Source organism: Monodelphis domestica, chromosome 3 (genome assembly GCF_027887165.1).
Source record: "Monodelphis domestica isolate mMonDom1 chromosome 3, mMonDom1.pri, whole genome shotgun sequence".
In the NCBI taxonomy this organism is placed as follows: domain Eukaryota; kingdom Metazoa; phylum Chordata; class Mammalia; order Didelphimorphia; family Didelphidae; genus Monodelphis; species Monodelphis domestica.
This window is the reverse complement of record NC_077229.1, coordinates 198636860-198650514: the sequence shown is the minus strand read 5'-3', so window position 1 is coordinate 198650514 and position 13655 is coordinate 198636860. Positions and strand designations below refer to the sequence as shown.

Here is a 13655-nt window from a genome sequence, read left to right as displayed (position 1 = left end):
AACAAAACTGTAAGCATAGCAAATGGGCACACACACTGGAAGCTATGAAATGTCCAGCCTTTGATCTGCCTGCCCATCTCTCCCAATTTATGTAAACTTCAAACAAAAAGCAATGAAACATGGCTCTAATTAGGAAAAACCAGAGTGTGACAACTCTCAAGGTAATGAGTGTAACATTTCCCTTTTTTAATAAAAAAAAAACTAGCAACACACTCATTTAACCTTTCTATAATTTCCTATAAATGAAATCACAGGTCCAGTTCCTAATCCTACAATTCAATATTCCTTTATCAGTATCTGGACAGCTATATCACCATGTTCAAAACCCAATCAGAGAGGACTTCTGAGCTACATTGTGTATTTCACACATAACCTGAAGCTCTTTCAAAATCTCTAATTCCTCTTAGATTGTTATATATTATTTTAGACTTTACAGATCAAATAGATCAAATGGTTAGAGAGGATAGCTTTAAGTATATCTATCACTGAATAAGTAAGAATAAGAAAGAAAAGGCAGCTTCTAGTCCAGCTAGCTCAAGTAAATGACTATTTGAAAAAGTAACTCTTAAGAGCTAAGGCAGCATATCAGAATAGAAAAGGACATCGCTACACAACAGGCTCAGACAACTTGTGGCACTGGCCGGACACGAGTGGAACCTGCCGCAATTATAGCAATAGATTATCTACTACTTTCCACCAGGTAACACATCTGTATAGAGTGGCAGGATGGCTTTGGAAGAGGCCTGAATTTGAAAGACAGAAAACCTGGGGTTCAAAGACACCTCCTGCTGGCACATTAGCTGTGTGGGACAAAAGTGAGCTTGAGTTTCTTCACCTGTAAAATGGAGATAGTACTCTTCAGGGATGATGATAATAAGTTTATCTTTATATAAGGACCTACTATGTGGCAGACACTGTGATGGGTGCTTTATTATCTTTGTTCCTTACAACTACCCTGGAAGTATTATTATTCCCATTCTACAGATGAAGAAAGTGAGGTCCACAGCCGTTAAAGTGAGCTGCCCAGGGTCCTACTGCTCCAGGACTAAAGCTGCATTTGGATTCAAAGTCTTCCAGACTCCAAGCCCAGGGCTCTATCCACTGTGACACTTCTCTCAAGTGAGGCTCAGATGATATAAATGCATGTACATGTTACTTATTCACACCCTCCCTCACATCAACTTCCTTCTCATCTTCCTCCTCTTTCCACCACCCTTTTCCTTGGCCTCTCAGTGACTCCTAGGAACAATGGTGTCACTCAAGGTCTTAAAAAAGTTGGTTCATCCCTGCTATTCTCAAACTTTGGGGCTTCTAAGTACATACAATTAAAGAAGATGCTAAACTCAGTATCCAGGTTTATAAACTTTTTTTAAAAATCTAAGACTACCTCTACTTTTGAAATGTTAGGTCAGATGCTCTCTTTGACTCCCCATTTTCTTAAAATAAGCCTCTCATTAGCAATTGCCTGCCAAAATTATGTTTGTGCTCTAGCATTCAAATTAAAGAGGAAAACTGGAGTTCCCCCAATTTGGACCAGAAAACACTAAGGGCAGCTTTTACTGAAGAAAAATGAATAGCTGCAAAAGCCTCCTGAATGGGTGTGTGTAGATAGATATAAATACAGATATGGTACTCTTTCGGATATACTAACATCCTTACTTTTTTATGAGACAGGAAACTAGGTGCTGTTGCACTTTTCTTTCTATTCAGTGAAAAAATGAGTTTAAAAATTTGGCCTACATCAAATCCCACTAGAAAATTTCATTAATAGAGTCTTAAGTTGCTAGAAAACCTTTTATCACTGGGTTGAGGGTCCTGATATTAAAGGTGTGACTTTGGGAAAAGTACCTGTTTGGTCTGTAGTCAAAGCTAAAACTGAGCCCAAGAACCCAGGTTCTAAGTGGCCTTGGACATATTTGCAAAACACTGGCCCTCCCTCAGAGGGGTTGGGAAAATAAGGGGGCTATTCAAACACCTGCTAGAATTGCTTTACTGACAACTTCCTAAAGAGTGATTAAATTAAAAAGGAATCCTTTTAAAGTACAATACCATTAAACAGCTTTTCTATTCCATTGTAGTAAGTTATGGAATACTAAACAAACTTAAGATGAAAACAGAATAACACAGCAGTGAATCAAGGCTTTATCTGATTACCCCTCCTGTGACTTTTTTTTCTGACCAAAGCCTGTGGGGAGTGTTTCAAAGTGCTTTCTCCACCCCTATCAGTACCACCCACCCTTGAGAGTAGTCTACAGGTGAATCCTTCCAGAAATATTCAACTACACAAGTCTCTAGACTTTCAAATTCTCCTAGCATTACCTGTTTGAATCACACAGAACAAACAGTCTCCACCCATCTCCTATGTCTTTGTTTGAAGCACCTATTCACTGGGAACCACCTTGATTGATTGATTATCCAACAGTGAAATAGCATCAAAAAGGAGATTCACCAAAATGCTGTCTAGGTGGCCAAAGGGAACAGAAATTATTTTCTCTCCATCTCATACTCCAGGACTAACAGAACAATTCACCCAGACATTGTACATGTTAAGGATAAAGTCTCTACAGTGGAAGACAAGAGGAGAAAATATTTACAAGTCAAAGGTAGCCTAAAATAAGACTGAGGAGGCTCTATGGTCTTAACCTATTGGATTGCAAATATAAAAAGAAAAAAACATTCCCACCACAAATTCTCAGACTTCTAGCTCCTTGAGGGCAGGGCAGGACAGTACTGCTTCAAGCAGGTCTTTTCCTTAGAATCCCTAGCCTAGGTAAAGCTTTTAGGGACAGACTTTTATTCACTCCCTTTTCAATAGTCATAAAAATATAGCCAGGGAATTGTTTCCATCACTGTGAAGGGAAGTTGAGGAAAAGTGATAGAACTGTTTTAATTTCTTAAAGTTAAATCGTATCTCTTAGTTCTTCAGAAACTCCAAAGGAAAAATTTCATATAGATGATGTGAAAGCAAATCTAGTCTTTTCAGAATTAAGTTCCAAGGCTCTAAGATCCATATAATTCAATTCCTAACTACATCTAATAATAAAATAAAAATGTTAATTAATTTCACTTGATTAAGAAAAGTTTACATTTTAAGCAGCTTCACTCAATGATACAAGCTTACCTATAAATGATGCTGGCTATCCACTCTGGCTTCTATTAGGATCCATATTTCATTAACCAAGGGCATTTTAGCTGGAATTTAACCTTTGGCAAATAAGCCTTACTCCCCTACATTCAAAGCTCCTATTTGGAAAGTACATTTGAAATATTATTGTAACTACTCTAAAAAATTAGATGTGAAAAGTTATCCATGAACCTGTGTTCAAAATAAAGTGCGAGATTGGGAGGGGGAAGTAAAGGACAAGAAAATCATTCTCCAAACCTAATCTTAAGAGAATGAATGATTATCCCCCAGTTTAAGGGGAAGAAAAACTATTGTTTTTATCAGAAGAGACAGTGTCCATATTGATATACTGAATGCAAACTGTATCTTTTTTTTTAAGAAAACATCATTTTATGGTTTATCTCAAAGTTAATCTTAAATAAAATATTACTAAATAAAACTGGATGCTATTAAGCACATGAACCCAACACTTTTGGTAATATCTGTATTCAAAGAGGCTGCCATTTGACACCCCCCCTAGTCAGAGCAATAAATATCAATTAAAAACCTAGAAAAGGGAAATGGCTATTTTAATGTAATAACTGTGAAAAAATTAAAATCCTTGCCCCCCCCTTTATTTCAGAAATTAAAGTGTAGAAATTAAATGTAATAAATATTAGAAAAAGGACTGCCCTGACAAAAAAAATGCTGGGTTAATTTTAGCATCCTTCTGTTTAGCTGCTTAGCAACACTTATCCTATGACCTTCTAAGCACCACCTACTTTTAAAAAGGATAATGAATAGAACCATCAAAGGGTTCACCTCTGATAGTCTCTAGTGACCATGTTTTAACCACTCTGTATGATAACGAAAGTAACAGCTGACATTTACACACATTCTTCTCAAAGCATTTTACAAAATTTCTCATTCTTCAAATTTAAATTAACAGGCTAGTCTGAGAACCTCAAAAAACTAGGAAGATGAAAAAACTTTTATGTTAGGTAGGAAAACACTTTAGATGAAAATTTTTCTTATTAGCATAAAGAACTTCTAAAATAGTCTAGACACCAACATAGCAAATGAAAATAAAGATATATTAGGTGGGTTTTTTTTCCTTAGAACTTTCTAACTGGACTCGATACAGACATCTAAATATTAAGTCTGTGTGCCCTTAAAATCTAAAATAAAGACCAGTGGACCAAAAGGTCACTTACTTGAGGATTACCCTGGACTCCACCACACAGAACACAAACTTGTCTATTACATAATAACTTATAGGAGGTAGCTAGGTGGAGATCAATGGATTGAGAGCCAGACCTAGAGATGGGAGGTCCTAGACTCAAATCTGACCTCAGACACATCCTAGATGTGTGACCATGGGCAAGTCACTTAACCCCCATTGCTTAGCCACAGTATTGATTATAAGATGGAAGAGTAAAAAAAAAACAAAAAAACACCACACTTTTGGAAGCCCTGTGATAAAAGGTGTGTTTAAAAAAAATCTAAAATTATATATAGCAAGATGTCATTTATTTTTTTCACAACATATTGAACACCAGAAGCATCTCCCATTAATTTAGCTCTTAAAAGAATAAAAAGTTTTTTAAAAAATCTTTCTTTCACAGACAGCCTAATTTATAAGTGTTTATCATTTCAATTATTGGAAAAGATCTGGCTGATAAAGTTTTCTAAACAAAAGAAGGGGAGGGGGAACGTTAGAAAATAAGATGTATCATCTTTATATTAAAAAGGTACATAAAAGAAAGCATTAACTACTTTAAAATGGATTAAGTAATAACATTTCAATTTATTAGTATGTAAATATATTTATCTTATTTAAAAGTTAAGACTTCTTTCCTAGATTTATGACCCTGGGCAAGTCACTTAAACCTCAAATGGCTACTAGCCCTTACAGCTCATCTGCTTTGGAACTTAGGTTTGATTCTAAGACTGAAGAGTTTAAAAAGAAAAAAAAAAGTTAAACTTTCAAAATGGATCTCTAAAGTGTGTACCAGGTAAGGACAACTTACTGGTGAGCCTCACTAAACTTTCAACAGGAAAATAGTGACTATCCATTAGATTAGAGAATTGATGTTGATTCATTATTAGCAATTCAAAATTAGTTTCCCTTAAAAGACAGCATTTTAGAATTTTATGGATAGACATAAGAAGTTGAAAAACTCAAGACCCTAAAATTATCATGGCTCACTTAAGCATGAATTACTTTAAGCATCCTTTAAAGTCATTCAACTGAAACCTCTGTGGGAATCTCCCAGGAATAGCAGGAACTAAGTATCTTTATATCATACTTTTAGCAAGGACCTATAACTTCAGAATCTTATGATGTATTTTTTAAAGCAATCACATCTAGAGGATGCCTTTGGGGGGCCCTGTAACGAAAAGTATTTGCTGAAATTAGTTCCCTTCCCAACTCTTTTCCATCTCTCAATTTCAGGATAACTTAACTGCATAACTGCATAAATCTAAAGGGCAAACCGAAAAAATACTGTTATGTACCTAAGTATTTGCTCAAATCACTTCAAGACTCTTCCACAAGACGTTGCTATTTCCAGCATCATCCATCCAAGAAATAAACTTTATTTCCATTAGCTTTCTGAGAGGGTGAAAACTTTAAACTAAGGCAGAAAGGATCATTTTTCCAAGGATGAGAAGTTTCTAGCCACTTTTAAAAAGATAGGCACTCTTCCTCTTCTTCATCGTTCTCCCCCCCCCCCCCCCAACTCTCTGAAGTGCAAAGAATTGTGCGCTGCTGCTGCTGCTGCTGCCTCTGAAGCCGTGTAGAATTTCGTAATGGAATGTGAACTGCTCGTCCGGATCTGGGCTCACGTTCTATCTCCTAACCAGTAAGAGCAAGGGAGGACAAATCTGCTGAGCAAGGAGAAATTCTCTCCTCCTCTTTTTATAACCCATCAAGGATGCATTGCAGAACCCAACCCTGGTCTACGACAACAGCAACCAACGACTCCCAGGACCCCGGTCCACCAGTTGGATTCACTTAGAGCAAACAAAGTGGAATCCTCTCTGCCTCTCTATACATACACATACACACACACACTCTCTCTCTCTCTCTCTCTCTTCCCCGAGGGCACCCAAAAAAAGTTTTCCGGCCACCAAGTGGACATCCCCGAGTCCACCACCCCTCGGTGGCTCTGACTGACAACAAAATGGGCTTGTCCCAAGAGCCCGGCGCTGCATCCTTGGAAAATCGGAGCGGTGCCGCATTCCCACCCCACCCCCCAGCTCTCCATGGCCAAAAAAAGTAAAACACACCCGAAGAGAAGTTGGCCGCGCCGAGGGCAAAGGCTCGGGCCGCTGGTACTCACCGCCGAGCCGGGCAGGGCAGGGCAGGGCAGGGTAGGGCAGGGCGAGCGTTCCCGGGCCGACGGACAGAGGAACTACATCCTCCGCGCGACCCCATCCAGAGGGGGAAAAAAAAGTGCTGATCCACAGGGAGGGAGGGAGGGAGGGGTGGGGTGGGGGCGGGGGGGTGGCCTGGGGACGGGAAGGACCTCCCCTGCTTCTTAGCAACCATTAAGGTCGCAGTTTCCTAAGAGACCAAGGGGTGGGGGTGGGGGAGAGGTGGGGGGGAGTGTGAGAGGGCGAGGCGGACGGAGTGGGGGGGAGTGGGGGGCAGACGAGGAAGACGCCAGGAAAACTTTGATGGGGGGTGTAGGGGGTGAGTGGATGCGGAGATCAAAAGGCATCTTGCCACGTTCAATTAGCAATAGCCCTCCCCCAGCTCACCTCCTCCCCCCTCCATCCCGCCCCCGCCATCCATCGCCCTCCCCCTGAACGCGCACTCCCAACTGGGCAACGTAGAGTAAGTAATGGATGCGAGGAGGAAGGTGAGATGAGGAGCCCACGTTTCCCGGCTGGTCCAGCAGGCGCGGGGCAAAAGTTCTACTAAGTCCTCCCTCCGCCCTCCCTTTCCCTCCTCCTCTTCCTCCCCCCTCCCTCCGGGAGCCAGGATCATCTATCTCAACAAGTCTCCCGGTTTCAGATGCTCCTCCGGCGTCTTCCTGTACTCGTGATGTTGCGTGTGTGTGCGTGGTGTGGTTCTTCCTCCCCGTAATGTTACACACTCAAAACTCACACTCAGAGATGGGCTCCGGACACAAACGGTTACCTTAGGCGCCACACAAATGGAAAATGTTTTTTTTTTTTTTAAATACTCTCCGAATAAAGTGGATTCCACCCCCCCACACACAAACTTCACACACACACTCAACACCCCCCCCCCCAAACTCCGTGTTCTAAGTTGTACGGTTTGGGACTGTTAAACTTTTAAAACAAGGAAAAGATCGCCAGAGACTTGAGGGGGGGAGGAAGGTTGGCGCATAAGCACCCCCCCACACACACACACACACATACTTCAGAGAGGCGGGGGAGGGAGAGACAGAGACACACACAGTCAGAGAGAGATCAAAGTACGAATGTGAAAGGCACAGACGGATGCTTCCACCGACCAGAGAAACATCGAAAAGGGAACAAGCCAGATCGAACTCAAAGCCCTCGGTACCTTAAAACTGGCGTCTTCATCTCAACTTTTCGAACATTAAAAAAAAAAAAGAAAAAAAAAAGAAACTCCCAAGAATGACTTTCAAATATGTAAGGGAGGGGAAGGGAAAAGTTTCCCCTCCCCTTTCAGGAAAGGGAAAAAAAGTTGGAGGAGGGTGGGCGGAAGATGGAGAGTTGCGTTTAAAAGAGATGTTTCTTGCTGGCAGTCCACACACCATCCAAGTTCTGGTGGTTGCTGGTTAAAAATAAACTTTGCAGCAGGAGAAGGAGGAGATGATCTGGCCGGATTCCTGAGCTCAGACGGTTTAATATGGATGAGCATCAGGTCCCGCAGGCAAAACCCTGGTGCTGGTGCTGGTGCTGGTGCTGGTGCTGGTGCTAGTGCTGGTGGTGCTGGTGCTGGTGCTGGTGGTGGTGGTGGTGGTGCTGCTGCTGCTGCTGCTGCTGCTGGTGGTGGTGGTGGTGGTGCTGCTGCTGCTGCTGCTGCTGCTGCTACTCTCAGGGAGCTGGTTGGTGGAGAGTCAGCAACAGGGAAGGGAAAAGGAGCAAAGGAAGGGGAGGGAGGAGGAGGAGGAGGAGCAGAAGGGAAAAAGGCTGCACAAACTCATCATCACCACTGCCAACCAAACTTTAGGGGGAAGAACGCGCAGCGCGCACTATTTTTGGTTAAAGGTGAAGACAGAGCATTCAAAGACACTAATTAACTTTTTAAAACTACAAGCCACTTATCCCCCAAATTCTCCAAAGGAGCGCTCTCACTCAGACAGCAGACACATCTTTGCAATTGAGTTAAAGCTAGACAGAACCACATTCTTGTACTCACGGTTAGTGACTCTACGGAGCAGAGCTGTTTGCGCCGAGACATGATTTAATGGTGACTGATGGGCTTTAGCGAGAGAGAGAGAGAGAGAAAGAGAAAGAGAGAGGGGAAAAAAGGGAGAGATGCAAAGTTGTTCCGGAAAAGGAATCAAAATGGCGTTTCTGGATGTGCAAAGTTCATCAACTCCACAATAACTTCCCTTCTTCCTCTTCTCCCAGAAGGAGGAAGATGGGCAAAGCCTTGGAGACAACTCCACCTCGTCCCAAAGTCGTTTTTAGGGGTCGATCCCTCCACCCCTTCCTCTCCCCTCTTCCTTGCCCTCACTCTCTCCCTCTCTCACTCACTGACTCTCCCTCTCTCACCCTGATAAGTAGACACATCACGTGTTGCTCCTGCTAGTCTCCTGGGGACGTGTTACTGAGCTGCTGCTGCTGCTGCTGCTGCTGCTGCTGCTATCACCAAAGGTTGTCCCCTCTCCACTCCGTGTATCCTTCAGCAAGGCTACGCTCCTGTTCCGATCTGCCACTATTTCCTACCTCTCCTCAACTAGTATTTTATAGAAACTAGCGTCATCTTTTGGGAGAATTCTTCCCGTGTTCTTTTCCCCACTCGCGCTCCCCACCCCACCCCCCTTCACACACACCCCAGCTTTGTCTTTGCACTCCTGGAAGGTGCGAGGGGTAGGTTAGTGAGTTTGGTGCTGACCGGAGGGGGAGGGGCTGTCCTGCTGTTGGAGAAGGGAGTAGCAGCGGCGGCAGCTGAGGCTGATCCAAATCAGCTTCCCTCCTTGCAAACTCTGCGACCTTCTCCGCGGCCACTGCAGGCACGCGAGTGGCTTTTGCTTTCCAACCCCTAGGAATCATGGAGCTTCTACTGTGTTTTTTTCCATCTTTCACGCTATTTCAACCTTTGGTTTATTTTTAACTGGGTGAAAGGGGAAGAGAGCTTAGGGATGCTTCTTATTTCTGTTGCCTTTCGGTTGGAAACAACACTTTGGAAGCATCCAGAGAAAGTTAGGTGTCTGTTGAATCTCCTCATGCCACCTGCTGCCATAGCTTCCTCCTTAATAATAGCTAGCACTTACAGAGCACCTGAAGGTTTGCAAATCGCTTTTAGTATGTGTTCTCTCATTTACTGTCTCATCTTGGGCAACTTATCTGAATGTTGGTTCATAAATTCCCAGCCATCCACCCCAAACCCCTGGCAGTTCCTTCTTTAGACATCCTGCTCACCATCTTAATCCAGGAAGAGTTAGTAGGTGATGGAACAGTAGATAAAGTAATATTAACACCACTCCACCCCTTCTTCAAGTTAATTCACCTCCAGTAGGCCCTCCCACCACACCTCAAACTGGGAGGAAGTTCCCAGATGAATTTGCTTTGTAGGGGTACTGTCTGACTCTCTTTTAACTTGACACTTCCTGTCAGCTCACAGCACAGGAAAATAATATTCAGACTGGAGGATAGATGGCTGGGGAGCACAAGCCATAGCTGTGGTGCTTTTAAGCATGTTTTTGACCTCCCTTTGCAGTGAAGTTGCTGAGGGGGAAAAATCTACAATCTATTCCCTCCATTTTCTTGCCTATTTACTTCCTAAGACTTTGCAACCTGATTTCATATTCCAGTACTCCACTGAAACTGCTCTCTCTGGGATGAACAATGATCTCTGAAGGTCTTTTCTCCTAACCTCCTTAATAGCTAATAGCTTGAACTGTATACAACTGTTGACACTGTGAACCAACTTCTTCCACCATATTCTGTCTCCTTCTTTGGAGTCAGTGATGCTGCTGACTCCTGTATTGCCTCTGGTTCAATGACTCCTCAGTCTCTTTTGCTGGATCAAAATGGATCTTCTTCCCACTAATGTGGGGGAGGAGGAAGGGGGGTATCCTTCTGGCTACACATGGAACTCTTGACTATATATAGTCTCTCTTGGTGATCTCATAAATTCACATAGGTTCAATAATCTTCCATATACAGATGATTCTTAAACCTATATATTATATATACTTAATCTCTCTTCTGAACTCTAATCCCACATTATCAGCTGCATGATCATCTGAACATGATCTATAAAATGCTGAAATTCAAGATGTCCAAAGTGGAGGGGAGTCTCTAGTCCCTTAAATCCCTCTGTCTCTTAAACTTCCATATTTCTGTTAAGGATACCACTATCCTTCTAATTATTCAGTTTCACCATCTTAGATTCATCCTTGATTCTTCTACTTCTCTTAACTCTTCCTCCCTCCCCCATATCTTTTTTTTTATTTTTTAATCCTTACCTTCTATCTTAGTATCAATTATAAGACAAACGCGTGGCAAGGATTAGGCAATGGGGAATAAGTGTCTTGCCCAGGTCTGAGGCCAGATTTGAACCTTCCCCCTATATCTAATGAGTAGCAAGTCTTAACATTTCTATCTGAACAACCTCTTTTGCTCCTTATGTATCCTATTTGCATAGCTACTATTCTTTTTAGGCTCCCATCATCATCTCTCAGCTTAACCCTTTGCAACAGCTTCCAAATCTGTCTGCATCTAGCCTTTCCCCTCCCCCAGTTCATCTTCCATTCATGGGTACCAAATTAATATTTCTTGATCACTGATCTTCCTATGTCACTCCCCTGCTCAAAAATCTTGAGAGATTCTTTCTCTATTGCTCCTGCCTTTGGGATGTAACCGTGGCCTTTGTTACAAAGACGAAACTCCTCAAGCTAGCATTTAAAAGCCTGTCACAATCTGGCTCCTAGTTACCTTTCTAGACACTTCATCCTGCTGTTTCTCACTCTCTGTAGTCTAGCCAAACTGCACTACTAACTATTCCCTCCACTGGACATTCCTCTCCTGTCTCAGCCCCTGGAATGCCCTCCCTGCCTCCCTTGGGCCTCTCAGTTGACTCCCTAGCTTCCTTCATAGGTTCAGGTTAGGTGCCATGGTTCCCCCATTAATCTGGAAACACAATACATCTGGAAGTGTCTCTGGTACAATCCCTTTCATTTTATAGAGGACAGAATAAAACCCAGAGAGGAGAAGTGTCTTGCCCTAGGCAACCCACACAAGTAATATGTGTGAGAAATGAGATTTGAACCCATGCCTTCTGACTTTAAACCTAGGCTTCTTTCCAGTGTACCATGCCACCCCAGACATTAGAGATCTTTCTCTCTACTCAAAGTATCTTGAATTGATTTATCTGTCTACATATTATATCTCCCACCAGAGTAGAGTTTAAGCTAACTGAGGGTAGAGATTTTTTCCACTTTGGTCTTTAAATTCCCAGTCCCTAGCACAGTGCTTTGATAAATGTTTACTGAATGGAATCGTACTGCCTCCTGGCCTCCTTTCAACCCCCCTGTAAGGCAGTGAAAGAGCATAGATGATGATTAATGCAGGCTGGTCTTTATGTCACCAACCTTAGCCATGCCATCCATTCGCTCCCTGTCCCATCCGGAAAGCCACATGTGATATCTGTTGCTCTCAGGGAACTCCTGTTTCAGCTACTGTAAGAGGCCTGGCTACTTCCAAGTGTGCTCCAGCTCTTCCGCATGTTGTACCCAGGCAGCTCCAAAGACAGGGAATGTGGGAAGTTCCTACAGTCCCCAGTGGGTCTAGTCTTGTATGTTTTCTCTTGAAAAGCCCTTTCCTTGTAGAGCTGTTGAGAGTTTTCTTCTGCAGTCTCTCCTAAACCTCTGCGAGCAATTTGTGAAAAGTAAAGGCTTAAGTAATCATAGAGGTGACTTTATTTTTGGTGGCTTAAGTTGTTTTTTGTTTTTAATTTAAAAAAATGCATTTTCTCTTACCCAAAGTAGAAAAAGAAAAACAAAAATCTTGTAACAAATATGCTTAGTCAAGCTAAGCAAATTTCTGCACTAGTCATGTTAGAGGTGACTTTAGAACCACAGAATACTCTTACCAAAAAAAGTCACTTTTTATTAGAATCCTAACATAACTGGACATGTTTTTACTAACTAGACAATTTAGTAGCATATAAAATCAGTTATCAGTCAGTGGGCCAACAAGCATCTATTAAGGTGTAGCAGGCACTGTGCTTAGAAATTGGATTGCAAAGAAAGACTTAAAACATGGTCCCTATTCTCCAAGAATTCCCACTCTAAGGGAGGAAACAATATGCAAATAGCTATGTACATACAAGATCTATAGAGTGTAAATGAATGATAATCTTAGAAGAAAGGGCCTGGGAATTGGGGGAGGGGAGAGAGAGAGAGAGAGAGGAAGGATGGGGAAATTCCATAGAAGGTAACAGTTGAGTTTAATGTTATAGGAAGCTGGGGAAGCTAGGAAAATGGAAGTCATCTGTAAGAAGAATGGAAAGGTAGAAAGAGGGGAAGATGTGAATGGTTTTAAAGGCCCAACCTGTTTTTATATTCTACCCTGGAGGTAATAAGAAGCTCCTGGAATTTGTGGGGAGGGTGATGGGATACAGGGGAATAGTTAACTGTCAAACTTTATAGTTTAAGAAAATCATTTTGGGGAGAACTAGGGAGGCACAATGGATAAAAAGCCAGGCCTGGAATGAGGAGGTACTGGGTTCAAATGTGGACTAGAACACTTCCAAGCTGTAGAACCCCGAGCAAGTCACTTAACCTCAATTGCCCAGCCCTTACTCCTCTTCTACCTTAGAACCTATATTTAGTATTGATTCTAAGACAGAAAGCAAGTGTTTTTTAAAAAGAAAAGGAAAGAAAAGAATTTTGGCAGCTCAGCTGATAGATTGGAATTATGCTTTGTGTATTTGAATTTTGTTTTTATTTGTTTTATTCTTTATTTCAAGAACAAATTTACACATAAGTTTTCCAAAGTTACACGATCAATGTTGTACCCCCTCAATTCGTCTCTCCCCTCTCCCGGAGTTGATGAGTAATTCCTGGATTTTACATGTATTATCACTCAAAACATATTATTCATTTTTTGTAAGAGAATAATCTTATAAAACCAAAACCCAAATCATATTCCCAATTAAACAAGTGATAAATCATATGTTTTCATCTGCAGTTTTAATCTAACAGTTCTTTTTCTAGAGGTGGATAGCATTTTTTTTGTGTATTTGAATTTTTAAAAATACTTCTAAATAGAGTTATTTTGGGGAAAAATACATTCAATATTCATTCAATAAACTTTTTGAGAAGCATAAAAAGAGCATTGGATTTAGAATGAGAAAATAAGCTGAAATCTCACTTCT

At 41.8% G+C, this 13655-nt stretch overlaps 1 protein-coding gene across 6 annotated transcripts in view; it reads right to left on the bottom strand.

Moving 5' to 3' along the window:
• The window catches only part of RREB1 (ras responsive element binding protein 1), a 149813-nt gene extending 140756 nt beyond the window's left edge, over nt 1-9057 (bottom strand). Inside the window, exon 1 of one of the 6 annotated variants that reach the window (XM_007488007.3) lies at nt 8825-9057. The gene's annotated coding sequence lies outside the window, so the exon portion shown is untranslated. The other 5 variants (XM_007488003.3, XM_007488002.3, XM_007488008.3 and 2 more) reach the window with 5 other exon arrangements.
• Between the last annotated feature and the right edge of the window lie 4598 nt (nt 9058-13655).